Here is a 12,058-nt window from a genome sequence, read left to right as displayed (position 1 = left end):
TGATGATCTAGGTCATCAATTGTATGTAAATCTTGAGATAGACTTATTTGATGTGCAAGACTTGGCTCAAGACGAAGTCGTCGATGTAAATGCTACTGATTGATTGTTTTGACATCATCGAGACTTCCTATGTTTAGTCCTCTCATTTTTCTAGTGACATTTTGTACATTTGTATGTTAAGTTTACCATCAATATATAAGTGTTTTGATCTCAATTTTGGTGTACATACTCTTATATCTTTTATCTTTCAAATGATCAAACTTGTGGTCAAAAATTATTTTGGGTCCCTTGGAAACGACGTTCTGTAAAAACATCCGTATGAAAAATTTAACCCAGAGTCAGTATCACTATCGGTGGAAGCATTGTCAATTGTCTGTACGTGCATCAGTATAGGCATTGGTATATAGGAATGCATATACCAACATATATATCGACATTCATACTGACTATATTTTCATCATCCACACTGCCAACTGTACCGCGATTTTCGTGCCTACGCCTGTCACGAGAAGCATCGGTAGACAACATCAAAAAACCATGTCTTGTAGTGATAGAATTTGACCTGGCCCAGCAAGCTTTGAATGACTTGAGATCTGATCACGTTGGAGCATTGCTCCACGGAGATAGATGTCCGTCTCACAGATGAATGTGCAATCTGTAGGCCACTTGGATCCTCATCATGTGTTGTGAGGTAGACTAAGTTTGTAGCCTAAGGTCTCTATGGGAGCCAGTAGTATGCCCAAAGGGAGACTTTGAGTGGCACCACATTGAATGCATTTGTGGTACATGCACATATTGTAATTGAAGAAGAGGCAATATGATATCTACCCACATGAATGAGGGAAGACTCTTAAATTGAGAAGGTTTGAACATGTTAATGTTGAAGGATTGGCAAAAAAGACATGGCTAATGTCATATAAGAGCACTATTCCGAGGGAGCTTGTAGAGCACTTGGTTCAATCCATCCCAAAATATGTGCTTTATAATTTCGCGGCCAGTTGTCAAGATAAGAAGTCCAGGAAGTGCCTTGCCAATTTCTCCCATGACACTATTGTCTCTATGAAAACGTCGGTATTTCACACACGTTAGTGCAGTAGCTAGCAATGCTTACATCTACGTGATAGTTATTTCACTCAGACTAACTACTTTCACGTGGGACATGGATGCCACAGGAATGAAGAGCCACAGTGCCTATTCAATGAGAGTTTTGACATTGGTGTCATAAAGTTTGCCAAAAATTACTCATTTCAAGAATAGGATGAGATACAAAGTGCTCATCATTGGTACAACAAGCAAACTGTATCAATTCTAGTGCATATCAAGTACAGTCATTTGCTTGTTCCTTGTATGATTGATGCCAATCTGCTTGTTGACTTGGAGTCGTGCAACACACATACCGTTTCTATATTTCGATTGATAGGGAGCATGACACCTTATTTGTGTAGCATGCTAAATTTCTATTGCATTGGGAATGGCTAAAAAATGATGAGATGAACCCCATGTACAAGAAAATATAAAACAACATTGGGTGTGGTCACACGGCTCTTCTTCCCAGTTTAAATCAACCTATGGATTCTACTTTGTCTCAAGGTTTAAATCCCTGCCATGGTAGCGGGGAACATTATGGATGTGGTGATGTTATTAAGCAAGCTCTATTAAAACACCAACTAACATGCCCTCATGAAAAGCTTAATGATGCTGTGAATGCTTGATCATTGGAATGAACTTTGCATGCTTGAATGGCATGATTCTTGAGTGTTACTTGGTTCTTCACCAAGTAACATTGACTGTAACTCTTCCAGTGTTGGAATTTGCCATTGAATGCAATACTCTGGACTAGATTCTCCTATCCCTCTCCTAGTCTCCATTTAGAATGACTTAAACCATTTATGTGAGATTCATGATCTCTGTAGTATGGCACAAGATTATGGGCATGTCAATTTCAAAAGCTTGATTGAATGAATATTGAATATTCTTTCAATATAATGTGAACGAATAATTTATATTTAGCATTCACTCATTTTTACACTTTCTTTAAAACGAATACTTTATATTCTTTTAGGAGAATGTGAATGAATGATTTCTATTTACAATCACTTATTCTTACACTTTTTTTTGCATTAATATTTTATATTCTTTTAAGAGAATGTGAATGAATGGATGAAAGATAAATACTTTTGTACTTGCCATTGAATGGATGTGTTAGCTCTTTCCCATAGCTTCCGCAGGAACAACAGGGTATTCTATGCAGGGTTACGAGGCTTTTTGTCACCTACAGATATATCGGTGTTGTCGTTTGTAGTATAAGTGTAGCTTAGGACCTCGATTCGTATTTCGGTGAGAGACGTAGGCTTAAGTGGGGTAAGCAAACATAGTGCAAGCATGTGTGAAAGGAATGTGCATCATCATGGTTCGAGTAATGAAGGCTTTCGCCTTCATTGGGGGTTGAAGTGTTTAGGATAAGTTTAAGGGTTAGAAGGAGGTTCCAAGCTTCTGAGAGAGGTTCCAGAATTTAGAAGAGGTTCAAGGGTTAGAAGGAGGATCCAAGGTTCAGGGTAGAGTACATGGTGGAGAACTTGTCTCCCTCATAGATCATGGAGGTTAAGGGTTGTGGAACTAAGGGTTTAGGCAGAGCATAGGAGTGGGAGAGGAAGAATATGTAAGAGCATGGGGGAAAGGAGAGAGAGAGAAGAAGGGAGGAGGAGGAGGAGGAGGAGGAGGAGGAGGGAGAGGAGGAGGAGGAGAAGGAGGAGGAGGAGGAGGAGGAGAGGAGGAGGAGGGGGGAGGAGGAGAGGGAGAGGATGGGTTGCAAGGTTGGAGGAGAGGGGAGGAGGAGTTGTAAGGTTAGGACATGCTTTTGGACATGGAGTGCAAGGAAGTAGGGACACTTGAGACAATTGCTCGGAATACCAAAGTACAAGTCAACAAAATGCCCTAAAGAGTGTGGGTTTCATTTCATTATGGGGTATTTATACAAGTTGGAGAGCTTCTCTCTCTGCATGTAGGAATTGTAAGACATTCTCTCTCTACATGTAAAACTTGCATATAGAAGTTGCATGTAGAACTCATATGTAGAACATGCATGTAGGAATCGCATGTAGGACTTGCATGTAGAACATGCATGTAGGAGTTGCAAGTAGAACTTGCATGTTGACGATTCCTAAGAGATTATTCCTAGCCTTATGCAAGTACAAGTAGAGCTTTGCCGCTACTCTATACACACATTCTTTACTACCTAAGTACATGTTGGCACAGAGACAACATACTCCCAAATCCATTTTATTACCCGTCCTCGGGTTATGGCTTATTATGATCATGTAGCTGGGATGCCATGTGTGAAATCTAGTGGGTGTGGAACTTGTGTTGTGCTAGTCGATCTTGCTATAAAGCCTTAGCACCATACAATTTTTGCTCAATTTCTAGATAGCCTGTATCCACCATAATTTGATATGTGGCGTGCTTCCAGAAAGATGACTCTTTGATAGAGTTGGCTTGTAGTCTGAGCATCGATTCATTCATTGGGATTGAAACTGAGTGGGGACAAATGGCGGTCGATGTGGCTGGGGACCTCCAGAATGTATTCCAATGTTTTGTTAAAGATAGCACTTTGGCGAAGGAAGCGGTCAATGTTGCCACACATTATTTGCTCATGCTGCTAAAGTGCTCAGATCAGTGTGCCTTGGATATTCCATTCTACGCCAGAGTATGGTTCGATCATTGGCCGATTAATGGTGCGATCTTCACCGAAATTGTGTATGTTGGCTTCCCATCTGTGACGTCGTGGAAGTGCATAGAACTTGGGATGGGTTCTGAGACATGGAGGTGCATGTAGGTACTCTTTCAAGAAGATTACATCAAAGAGCTTGGGACAGTGCCAATCAGGTTGGGGATCCAACTTGCTTATCCAATCTTTACTAATTTGATGTTGACAAAGGCTGGTAGGGAAGTTGTCCAGGGTCCATCCACCTCGAGTTTTCATATCAAGATATTTGCTCCAAAATTCCTTGATGGGGTTACTGGGTTACTGGGAAGTGGTATCACATAAAAATCATACCCATCATTGGAATTTGGCATGGGAGTTGGAATTGGATTATCCGGATCTTGATATCCTAGAATTGGTCTTCGATTGCTGTTGCAGTCTATCTTTCCAATTCTTGTGCATGTTCCTCCTTGGCCAAGCTAGTGAATAGTTCAGACATTTCGATCATTTGGCTAGCTTGATGATGGAGAATGACAGATGGTGATGAGGATTGACGATACTGTTGATACAATTGGTGCCCATGTAGCCATCTTGATGATTCTGTAGTACTTGTTGGGGGTTGTTCCAATGGTATTTCAGTCACTTGGGTATAGTAGCCATACTGTTGAATTTGGCACTAGCTGCCCTTGTGGCTCATGGACTGGCATGGCGTCGTTGGGTAGAGCTGGTGCCGATGTAGCCTCAGGCTCTGGTGCTGATCTTGCCTCAAGCTCTGGTTGCTGTTGTTGTTGGAGATATATTGGTTGCAGTTGTGCACTGAGCTGTATAGTCTCGTGGGGCAATTCCTCAATTCTGACCTGTAGAATAGGCATTTCTTTTGAGGTATCTGCATTTGCCAATGTGATAGTAGGAGAAGTTGGTGATGGCTCCCGTGCCGGTGAGAAGGGAATGTCCAACTCCTCGATAGGTTTTGGTGACTGGGGCACAGTCATTTCTCATTCCCGTATCTCTTTATTGATGATTACAGCCAATAAGTGTGGAATTTTACATTTTTGGCTTGATGAACCATCTATTTTTTTGTGAAGATGACTAAGTGCTTGATCCAGTCTTGCTTCAGTTTCCTACTCAACAAAACAAATGTGCGGAGTGGAAGGGATCGATTCTTTCCACATTTAACCCCCAGGATGGATAGGAATTGTCTTGCTTCCTTGAGGCGAGGGTTAATGATGGTGCAAAGTAATATGCCATCCCTATGGAACATTGTGCCCTTGGTGAGGAGAGGATGTACTTTGAGAAATTTAGCATCGCTAAGCCTTGTAGGGTATTTTTCACCTGTGTTGGGAGTGTATCTCCACACCAATTTGGAACAACATCTATTTGAAATAGTGTGGCATCTGGCAAGTCATCTTCTACTCTAGTGGCTTCTTCTCCCGACTTGACACGAGACATGTGATTGGCAATGTAGTGTTGGGCACCCTTGCAGACGACTATTTTGAAGTTGAATTCTTGAAGCAAGAGGAGCCATCTAGTTATTCTTCCTGTTGTACATAGGTGGTTCACAAGATAAAGCAACACTTGCTAGTCGGTGTAGAAGACAAAATCATTTGCCAATAGATAGTGCCAAAATTTCTTAACACTATACACGATTGCTAGGGCTTCTGATCCCCGCATCATTGAGTTGTCGACTGGTGAAGTAGAATGGGTAGTCTTTCTTATGTTCACCAGGTTGACAAAGCACACTCCCAGTTGCATACTTGGATCCATTAGTATGAACATGAAAATCAATATCGCAATTGGGAGATATAAGGATGGGTGTTGTGATTAGGCACCACTTTAAAAGCTCAAAGGCTTGTTCGCACTCTTCTGTCCATAAGAATTTCACTAATAACTTGTAAAGTGGTTTGGATATCATGGCATACCATAAGATAAATCTTCGATAATAGTTGGCATGCCCCATAAAGGCCTGTACGCCTTTGGAATTTGTAGGAGGAGGCAATTCCATGATGATTTTGATTTTTTCCATTACAGTTGCAATTCCATGTTGAGAAACGATGTGTCCCAAAACAACTCTGTGGGTGACCATGAACTGCATTTTGTTAGATTTAGGGAAATGCCATAGTCCTTGCATTTGATTAGTACTGCTTCAAGACATTTGAAGTGGTCTTTTTTGTTCGAGTGGATGCATAAATCATCCAAGAACACCTGTAAAAAATTATTCAGAAATGACTTGAAAGCTATGAACATGACTCGCTGGAATGTGGCCGGGGCATTACAAAGGCCAAATGGCATGACTCCACGGATGTTTTTATCAAAGGTATAGAAATATAGTATTATAATATCTTGGCAAAATTTTTAATAGATTATTTTTTAAAGTTTCAAAGCATTGGCAAATTCCTCTGTAGGCACTTCCTATGTAGAAAAGAAAAAGCCGTTAAAGAAGAGGAGTTGTTTGTCAACTACTACACATTAAAGTTATGATATTGGCTTCCTATTGTATATCTAAAGCTCTCTTCAAAAGAGTCTAGGAACTTGACCTTAGATTGGTCCCATCTAGTCCCATCTCCTTGTGAGTGTAGGGGCCAGGAACCAATCCCTTGGCCAAGCACGGGGTAGGGCTGAAGAGAAGGGATAGAGGTCTCCCTTCACTACTACCATGTGGCACATTTGAAACTCATGTGAATGGTTATGGAAATGCCTATCTCTCTAGCACTTAGTTTTTAGCAGTATTTCAATGCAATGCATGAGGGGGGTTGTGACTATGTGAATGTTTAGACTTTAAATCAAACTCAACTGGTAGAAGATGAGTATTTCATCTTGGAAGTCTTACACATTTTATCTTTCAAAGATACCAATTGTCCTTATAATGACATCAAAGGTCAAGGATTATTACCAAATGTTGGAATGTAGACTTACTTATCTAACTGCATCTATAATCAAATAATATGATCTAATGCAGAGAGATAAGCACCATACAAACGTATGACCCAAAACATGACTCGAATATTACCTGACAAATCAAGCTATAAGAATATTATTCCAGAAGGTCAAATACATCACTACATCGATATTTGATATTTATATAATTATGACATTGACATAATAGTGGAGATGAATGTTAGAGCCTACATTAGATTTAAACTGCAACCAATAATTAAAACTCATCAATCTCTCTCTCTCCTGGACAAAAGATATGAACCCAATGTTTATAAAAAATTATCATACCTCACGTAGGCCACTTTTCCACAAATGGATCTTGAGTTGGTAGATTCAACCTTACTGAAAAACACATTAAAAGAAGACATCATACCAGTAAAGATCCTATGACTGATGGCAATAACTCTGATTTGTACAAAATAAAATACCCACATGTTGCATGCGAGACTATAGATGGTGACAACTATTAAGAAAAATCAAATATCTTCAGATCCGGGATATAAGAATTACACTAGTGGTGACTAGCTCTTTGTAAAGCCTCAAAGAATGCAATTGTCTAATTCCAAGTTGGAACTTGAACTATTTGGACATAAGAATTTTGAAGTCACAAATAAATTCTTTCTTTTTTTGATTTGTTAGCATACTCATGGCCCCTACAAGTTTTAGTTTTGAATTTGAAGGAAACAGCAATGGCCATGTTAAAAAAGTCAAAATTCAAAATTACCTTATCGATGATCAGACTGTGGATAGAGGGGCTACTAGACTTGCTCTCCTTATTCTCTCAAATAAGATTCACTATGCAGTGAAATCATCATTTCTTTTAAATACAAATTCACTATACATGGAATCCGAAATCGGGTGATGGATTGAAATTTCCGTCAAGGGAGTGAAATTTCCATCCAAAAAAAAGGGGAAATGAAGCGTTCCAAAATGTGTGAAATCTCACTTTCATCCAATGGAACCTTTAGTGCCAAAATTTCTTGCCGCCGATGCAAAAAAAATCGTCAAAAAATTCCGTCGATGAAAAAATTTCCGTTTGTCAAAAAATTTCCATAAAAAATGAAAAATTTTTATGTTATCAAAATCAGGATTCTAGAATCCAAGTGGATTTTGGAATCCCAAATCCCATCACTAGAAGAAAAGTTTATGTCGATGGAAATTTCAATCCGTCGATGGAAATCTCAAGCTGTCGATGAAAACTTTTGTTCCGTCGATGGGATTTGGGATTCTAGAATCCACTTGGATTCTGTAATCTTGATTTTGATGACGGAAAAATTTTTTGTTCACAGAAATTTTTTGACGGACGAAAATTTTTCTGTTGGCAGAATTTTATGACGATCTTATTCCCATCGGCAGGAAATTTTGGCACTAAAGGTTCCATTGGATGAAAGTGAGATTTCATACATTTTGGAATGCTTCGTTTCCCCCTTTTTTTGGACGGAAATTTTACTCCCTCGACGAAAATTTCAATCCGTCACCCAATTTTGGATTCCAGAATCCAAATTCACATCATAATTTTCAATCAACAATTTGTTCTTGTTTTCATAGATCGAATAATGTAAACTCAAAACTTATAATGTAAACTCAAAACCTACTACCATCAAAATATTGACCACTAGGTGGAAATTGAACCATTTGGTTCGAATGACAACAAATTGTATTACTTTCTTCTCTAAACTTTGGAAATAGATAGTTTAGTTACTATCTAATTCTAGAGACATTTTAAGTTGCAATAAACCTCTTCTATGAGCATGGACTCCATATACTTATTTATCTTAACATAAAAAATATGCTCTAATTCAAATATTGGAATGAACTACATTGATTAAGATGAAATTACTTAATTTATTGTAGAAAATAAAGCATATTTTGGTAATTATATGTAAAGGATGTATTATACATTTCATAGTCATGCATGAATTACTAGTAGCTCTTAAAATATTAGATCATGTCACTGACTTGGTTTTTTTATTTTTTTGTTTGACATGAAAAGGAAAAAAAATCGCACCTTTAAACTAGCAATATGTATACTTTAAAAAAAAGTTCAAACGTATACTTAGATTGCAAAATTTATGAAATTAGTTCTCTTTAATGTCACCAAAAGATTGTAAAATTTTAATAAATTGATTAAAATTTAGGAGCAGCAAAAAATCTAAATGTGTTGCAAAACGACAACTCATGACTTGTTGTTGTTTTGCATGACTCACTGTTATTAACATAATGAATACAATTTCATTATATTTATACAATTCTTATGTTTTTTTAAGAGTCTCACCATATACTTATACCTCAAACAAGAAACTAGAAAGGAAAAAAAAGGTTTATATTCCATTGTTATAGAAAGTACATCTCTTATAATTCTCAAATCATGCTAAAAAATTTTCATATAGTTGTAAGTCTTTAAAATCCATTGAAAAAATAGACCAAGTTTTCAAAACAAACAAGAGAGCATGAATGCTAGTTAATGCTAGTGTTTGCTCTAAAGATAAGTTCTACATCTAAGGGGACAATCTAAGAAGATTTAAGTAGAGATTTGTGTGTGTGTGTGTGTGTGTGTGTGTGTGTGTGAGTGAGAGAGAGAGAGAGAGAGAGAGAGAGAGAGAGAGTCTAATGACCAATAGCCATGCTAGAAGTATTACCAATGCTAGAAAATAAGAGTTCCTTTGCCTCCTAATGTTTCTTGAAAGAAAAAATCCACTTCTACATATCTTTCACTCTTTAAACAACACAATCTCTTCAGTAAAAGTTAGAAGAAACTCCAACAAGTTCTTATGATTAATCTAAGGAGTAGGGTGGACCAACATGGGGAAAAAAGAATCATCATGGTTTGCTATCCTTATAATCCTTGACTATTTCGGATGGAGAGGGGAACTTAAATGAATCACTGGAGTAGAATGTGCGCAAGAGCCTTGTGTCTTAGATTGAATAATTTGGGATGTGAGTACTTATTTCTAGCACACCCACTTTGAAGAAACAATGTGTTTCTTACGAACTCACTTGGACAAAGCCTAGCCATTTGTCGAAGTGATAGTGGCTCACTTTGCATGGTCTCATCCCGTGGCGAACACACCTCATCCCTCTCGGGCCCTTCAAGCATCTCTCACTGCTCGTTCAAAATTGCTTGAGCCTCGCAACATAACACTTATTACATTCAATCATTGCAACATGACATTTAAACAAATTACTTAATTTCAAATTATTTGTTTTTTTTAAATCGTAGCACATGACACTTTTTATCGTAGCAACATTACTTAATTTCAGTTTACTTATTTTTTTAAATTGAAATTACTTAAACAAATTACTTAATCTCATATTATACAAACAGTATTTAAGAGTCAATAATATACAAAAAATGATCATGTTATGAGATATCATGTCACAAAATGTACAAGGTTGTATCAGACATTTGTTGGTCTCAGTCCTTGATTGGTACTGAGTTGCAAACCTCAGCTTACTGCAATATTAAAAATACTACAATATTCTACTGTTGGTGGATGGTTGTCTGTGTGCTTTCCTTGAATTGCAAGTCATCATAGTCATGCGATCAAAGCATGTGTAGGACCAGTATAAGTGGTACACAACATCTATCATCTTAAGAATATGGCGGGACATTGCGTAGACATCTTGTGCAATACTAAAAGGTGGGGGATTAGTGGGGAAAGGCACTTCCGAGATATGTGGCAAAATATTTGAACAAAAGTCGTAACAATTGTGGGACTATTACTCTTCAATGCTAGATAGTGCTTGTTGGTTCTTGTCGGTGTCATCGTTCCCCAATCGCAAATGCCCAGATACACTTCTTTGAATGACTCCAAGAAATGAAACATAATGTTTTTCACATGTGTTATGTTGGTGCATGTAATGAGGAGTGTGTACACGTACACTTAGACAATCAAAATTATGCTGATAGACATGCGGAGCTCTAACATGCATTTTTGCATCATCTATGTGTCCCGTTGGAGAGGGCCTCTTTCCATCATGTTCGAGATAGGTCATCCAATTATACAAATGATTTCCATTCCAAAATGGAATATTATCAATGGTTTATTATTAGATACTAGACCTATAGCTCAGTTCCCAGTTGTGTGATGTCCCCCAAGCATGTGGCTTCTGCCAATGCCTTCATTTGCAAATTCTCAACTATTATGGAGTGCTTCAATACCTTGAAAGAAAAAATTTAATGGGAATCGAATGAGATGATGGAAATGTAGCACATGGTAACATTGCCAGATGTTTTGGTTCTCACAGCTAATACTGGTGTGAATGGAACGTCCCATCATTGGAGAAGCATGAGTGATGTCGCTGTGGCATTCTCACTTTAGCGAGTTTAGCATGCCGTTTTGGTGGTTTGGCTACTGGTGAAGGTGAGGGGACTATAGGTGCATATGTGGGTGAGTGTGAAGGAGAGGAAACCTATATAGATATGCAGGGGGATGCACAAAATGTGTAAAATCATGATGTGACCTCTACGGGGGATGTGCAACAAATTTTGAAACATAAGTCGGGTGTGGATATGGTGATACAAGGGGTGGGTTACCATGTGCGAAAAAGGAAAGCGATGACTATGGCTATGAATGTGGGAGATACAATGGTTGTGGACGTTGTGGATGCAGTGGTTGTGGCTGTGGATGCAGGGGATGCAGTGGTTGAGAGTGCTCTCAACGGGAGCAAGAATGGAAGAAGGAGAGAGAGACAGAGAGCCACACAAGTTTGGTGGGTGCAGAACCACCCTAATCTTCTTTTTCATTCATTTATATATGTGTTTGAGTATTGTACATAACCGGGGTTAAGGCACAGTGACCTTTAACCCCACAACCTCCCACTTAAAGGACAATGTGCCTTTAAGGGAGAACAACCAGTGAGCATACTATCCAATGCCCATCAATACACGACAATACTCAAACCGCTGACTAGGTAGACTCTTCGTCAGCATATCTGCAGGGTTATCATCTGTATGAACCTTCACAAGCTCTATGCGCTTGTCCTCAAGTACCTCCCTGATGAAATGGTACCTGACCTCAATGTGTTTGGTCTTTGCATGAAAGACCGGATTCCGTGCTAGCTAGCACTCATGGAATCACTATGCAATGTCGGTACACCTGTATGAATCCCCAAATCTCCCACTAGCCGATCAAGCCATATAGCCTCCTTGCAACCCTCTGTGGCTGCAACATACTCAGCCTCTGTGGTAGACAAAGCAACGCACTTCTGTGCATGAGACATCCACGACACTGCACCACCTGCAAAGGTGAACACATAACCAGAAGTGGATCTCCTACTATCCACATGCCCTGCATCGTCTGAATCTGTGTACCCAAGTACACGCATGTCTCCTTTACCAAAGCAAATGCACATCTCCTTGGTACCCTTCATGTACCTCATGATGCACTTAACTGCCTCCCAATGCCTCTTTCCTGGATTAGC

This window comes from Dipteris shenzhenensis, chromosome 33 (genome assembly GCF_047967505.1).
Source record: "Dipteris shenzhenensis isolate YYH24624 ecotype China chromosome 33, Dip_SZ_1.0, whole genome shotgun sequence".
Taxonomy (NCBI): domain Eukaryota; kingdom Viridiplantae; phylum Streptophyta; class Polypodiopsida; order Gleicheniales; family Dipteridaceae; genus Dipteris; species Dipteris shenzhenensis.
Note: the sequence above shows the minus strand (reverse complement) of the source record.